The sequence below is a fragment of the Macaca thibetana genome, chromosome 15 (genome assembly GCF_024542745.1).
Source record: "Macaca thibetana thibetana isolate TM-01 chromosome 15, ASM2454274v1, whole genome shotgun sequence".
NCBI classification, from domain to species: Eukaryota; Metazoa; Chordata; class Mammalia; order Primates; family Cercopithecidae; genus Macaca; species Macaca thibetana.
Window position 1 is genome coordinate 74690452 of NC_065592.1, and position 5190 is coordinate 74695641.

Below are 5190 nucleotides of genomic sequence, written 5' to 3' on the forward strand. Positions count from 1 at the left end.
TTGGGATTTATTTTTGAAATCTATTTTATTACATTCTCCATGGATTTGATTTAATAACAACTGATTTGGATTATTTCCATTTTGTAAAACAGTATCTGGTATTGGTACTCTAGCATTAAAATTAAACAAAATTTAGCCGAGTGTGGTGGTGCATGCCTGCAGTCTCAGCTACTCAGGAGGCTGAAGTGGGAGGATGGTTTGAGCCCAGAGTTGGAAGCTGCAGTGAGCTGTGATTGTGCCACTGCGCTTCAGCCTGGGCAATAGAGTAAGACTGTTTTTAAAAATAAATAAATAAAATAAAATAAACATATTAATATTTTTGGTATCTGACCTTTTATTTTTCAAAGTAATTTCTTTATCAATGTGTCATCAACTTCTATAAAATCCTAAAGAGCCTTTAATAAAAGGCTCTTTTTATTAAAGATAGTGCTTTAACTGGTACATTAATATGAAAATTGTTATATCTATTGCATTTAGCCTTTAACATTAGAAGCAAATTATGACTCTTTTACTCATTTATTTTCTTCCTACAATTTCAAAATAACCTTTTTTTCCCCCAAAGTTAGTTATCCAAGTATTTGTTTCATTGTACTTCATAAAATTATTTTACTTTGGGAGGCCAAGGCAGGTGGATCAGGAGGACAAAAGATCGAGACCACCCTGGCCAACATAGTGAAACCACATCTCTACTAAAAATACAAAAATTAGCTGGGCATGGTGGTGCACACCTGTAGTCACAGCTACTCGGGAGGCTGAGGCAAGAGAACAGCTTGAACCCAGGAGGCAGAGGTCGCAGTGAGCTGAGATTACCCCACTGCACTCCAGCCTGGCGACAGAGAGGGGAAAAAAAAAAAAACTTTATTGTATTCCCTAAGCCTGGGTCAGTAGAAAACAGGAGATGCTATTGATTTTTGAGTATTTACCTTATCCTCTCTCTCTATATCTATATGTGTGTGTGTATATATATATATTTTCTTTTTTTGAGATGGAGTCTCACTCTGTCGCCCAGGCTGGAGTGCAGTGGCACAATCTCAGCTCACTGCAAGCTCCACCTCCCAGGTTCACACCATGCTCCTGCCTCAGCCTCCCGAGTAGCTGGGACTACAGGTGCCTACCACCATGCCCGGCTAATTTTTTGTTGTTGTTGTTGGTATTTTTAGTAGAGACGGGATTTCACAGCGTTAGCCAGGAGGGTCTCCATCTCCTGACCTCGTGATCCGCCCGCTTCGGCCTCCCAAAGTGCTAGGATTACAGGCGTGAGCCATCACGCCCGGCCCTTATCCTCTGTATTTTTATCTAAGTATTATCTCTAGTGCTTTTAGCTAAACATACATGCCACATTAAAAAGTGACAATGACGCCGGGTGCGGTGGCTCACGCCTGTGATCCCAGCACTTTGGGAGGCCGAGGCGGGCGGATCAAGAGGTCAGGAGATCAAGACCATCCTGGTTAATACGATGAAACCCCATCTCTACTAAAAATACAAAAAATAGCCAGGCGTGGTGGCAGGCGCCTGTAGTCCCAGCTGCTCCGGAGGCTGAGACAGGAGAATGACGTGAACCCAGAAGGCAGAGCTTGCAGTGAGCCAAGATTGCGCCACTGCACTCCAGCCTGGGAGACAGCGAGACTCCATCTCAAAAAATAATAATAATAAATAAAAATAAAATAAAATAAAAAATAAATAAAAAGTGACAATGAGGCCAAGTGCGGTGGCTCACGCCTGTAATCCCAGCACTTTGGGAGTCCGAGATGGGTGGATCACGAGCTCAGGAGTTAGAGACCAGCCTGACCAACATGGTGCAACCCTGTCTCTAATAAAAATACAAAAATTAGCTGGGCATGGTGGCCGGGCACCTGTAATCCCAGCTACTTGAGAGGCTGAGGCAGGAGAATACCTGAACCTGGGAGGCGGAGGCTGCAGTGAACTGAGATCATGCCATTGCACTCCAGTCTGGGCAACAAAAGCAAAACTCCATCTCAAAAAAAAAAAAAAATTAAATTAAAAAAAAGTTCAGCGATTTTTATTTTCCTATAATTAGACTGTTTCCTTCTCTGTTCTATCTAAAGAACTTTTGACAGCACTTCTAGCACAGTTTTTCCTAGAATGGTAACAGGAGCATGTCTCATTTTGTTACTGTTTTAGAAGACAATGATTATTAATCAGAATTATGTAAATAACCACCAGAAAATGTAAAAACAGAAAAGTTTAAAAGCAGCTGATTTTGAGGAGCAGGACTCAGGGTTGGAAGATATGGAACCAGGAACCATTGCTTTTTATTACATTCTGTGCTGTACTATTTGATTTTTAACATGAATTTTCAAAATGTAAAAGCATTATAAAAGAATGGCCGGGCGTGGTGGCTCACGCCTGTCATCCCAACGCTTTGGGAGGCCAAGGTGGATGATTGCTTGAGCCCAAGAGTACAAGACCAGCCTAGGCGACCCCATCTCTAAAAAAAAAAAAAAAAAGAATGACTATACTACAGTGGTTCTAAGAATCACCTGAGAACCTGAGATGCTGGTTAAAAATTCAGATTCAAAAATTTGTTCAGTAGCTCAGGATGGAAGCCAGAGATCTGTGTTTTCAACAAATGTGCTAGGTGATCCTGTTTCAGGTGGTCAGGGGATCAGACTTCAAACAGCAGTGCTGCAGTGTTTTTCTGTTATTTATGATGGTTTGGTTTAAAGAAATTATTTTAAATGAATTTTACAATGCATTCTAAGGCTCTTCATTTATAAAACACCCTTTATATTTTATTTTCCTTGACTTTTAATTTTATTAAATCCTTTTTGGTGTCTATTGCTATGTTCACATGATTCTTACTATTTTTCCTGCTAATGTAATAAATTACATTATTACCTTTCTTTATATGATACCAACCTTAGATGAGAAATTATAAACCTTGATTAGCAAATATATTAGCATAAATTAGTATATCAGGATAATATTTCTATATTCTAAAATCATTTTTTGTTAAACTACTACCTTTCTAACCTGTGGCTCTATTAATTTCTAACTTTTCTCTTTTGAAACTTAACTAAATCTGTAAGTTCCTGTCAGGATCCTGGCAAGAAACAAAGTATATTTAGAAAGTGTTACTGAAGAAAGTACTGAAGGGATTGTTTACAGAGATATAGGCAAGGTTATGAGAACACAATAAGGGACAGAATCTGGCAACAATGATATACTTTTACCACTTATAGGCCTAAAGGAGATATGGGAGAGAATGAGCCTAGAAAGAGTGTGTAGCCTGAAAGAGAGTCCTCTCATAAGAAATGTAACTATAGAATGCAGCCAGAACCAGAACTGCAGCAAGGTGGGAGACAATGGGGTGGAGAGATGGGAATAAATACCCTAACTCCCTTTCCAGTCCCTTGCTGATGCTTATCTGGCTAATCCAACCAGAAGCCAGACAGCAAAGAAGCCTGACTGCCATTGGTTTATGCCAGGATGGAAAACAACTAGCACGTAATGATACTCATGGTCTCTCACACTTATACACGTCTTGTGAGTGAAGACATTCTGAACTACCTTTTTGAGGATGTTTGAATAGTGAACAGCCTTGGAAGACAGAAATAATGTCTCCCTCTGGAGCAAAGGGTAGGCATGGTTACTGTCAAGAATAGAAAGATAATGTCCTTCTTTGGAGCAAAAGCAGTCAAGCTTTTGGAAAAGTCAGGGTTTTTCATTATAAAAGATTCCAGTACTCTAAGCTCTGCATTTCTCTTCTGTACACAACCCACAGTGCATGCAGCTGTCATTCTCTTCTAATCATTCTGTATGAATTGGGGGTTGGGAACTCTTGGGAAAAAATGTTGGTACTCTGACTACTGTTCTTGCTGTGAGTAATAAATTATTATTTTTTATCTCTGATGCAGGAATCTCATCTCTTTTACCAGCACTGGTAAAAGCATATGAGACTTCTGCATCAGAGATAAAAAACATAACTGGAAGGCCAGCTTGTTCACTTTGAAGTAGGGTAAAATCTGACTCTTCACAGTTCCTGGTGAATCAACAAAAAAGAAAATCAAACAAAACATAACAAAACAACCATATTTGTCATCACTGGAGGTGGCTATTACACTAACTCCTTACTCTGCAAATTGTAATTAAACAGTAAGAATTAAGCACTCCTTCACAGTGGCCAATTAGCCTTAGAAAATGAGGGAGAGCTCCTCTTTACAGAATAACAGCAGCTTATAAATATAGGAAGAAATACAGAATTAGAAAAACAATCACCTTTGTCCCCACTCCTGATGAAATAACTGATTCAGACAAGGACAATCTGAAGTTTGTCAAAGTATCAACACCCTAAAATAAGCTATTGATCTCAAGGAGAAAAACAAAATAGAAGGATCAGGCAGTCAACACTTAAAGCTTAGCAACAATAATCGAAAGACAACCAAATATTATGTTCATCGTGATGTAATGCATATGAATTACAAAGCATCACTTATAAAGGATTCTTGTTAAAAATGTTTAACTTGAATTTGGTTTAACCTTTATAGTTAATATCTTTTTGCAACAAATATTTTTCTGACACTTAAAAGCTGATGAAACTTAGGGAAAAGTTAGGGTCCCCCTTTGCCTAGGACTCTCCCAGGACTAAAAGTCCTCCATCAAGAAACCCTGGTCCTGGGCACCCTTAATTTGCAAGTAATTCGTTTGGCCAACATGGTGGCCAAGTTTAAGTGATTACTCTTGTAACCAATCACACGTCACAGTTCTAATATATCAGATTTCACAAGCTCTTGAAAAGTATACACACAATAATGCATTAGACATATCATGATACAATGGCTGCAAACAGATCAGTACACTAATGGTAGTTTTATACTAACAGGACTTCTAATTCAATGGCTAAATAATTTTCCTCCTCTCCCCTCCCCTCTCCTCTCCTTTCCCCTCCCCTCTCCTCTCCTTTAACCTCCCCTCTCCTCTCCTCTCCTCTCCTTTTCTTTCCTTTTCTTTCCTTTTCTTTTAGACACGGAGTCTCACTCTGTCGCCCAGGCTGGAATGCAGTGGCGCCATCTCGGCTCACTGCAAGCTCCACCTCCCGGGTTCATGCCATTCTCCTGCCTCAGGCTCTGGAGTAGCTGGGACTTCAGGCGCTTGCCACCACATCTGGCTAATTTTTTATATTTTTAGTAAAGATGGGGTTTCACTGTGTTGGCCAGGATTCCTTACTTC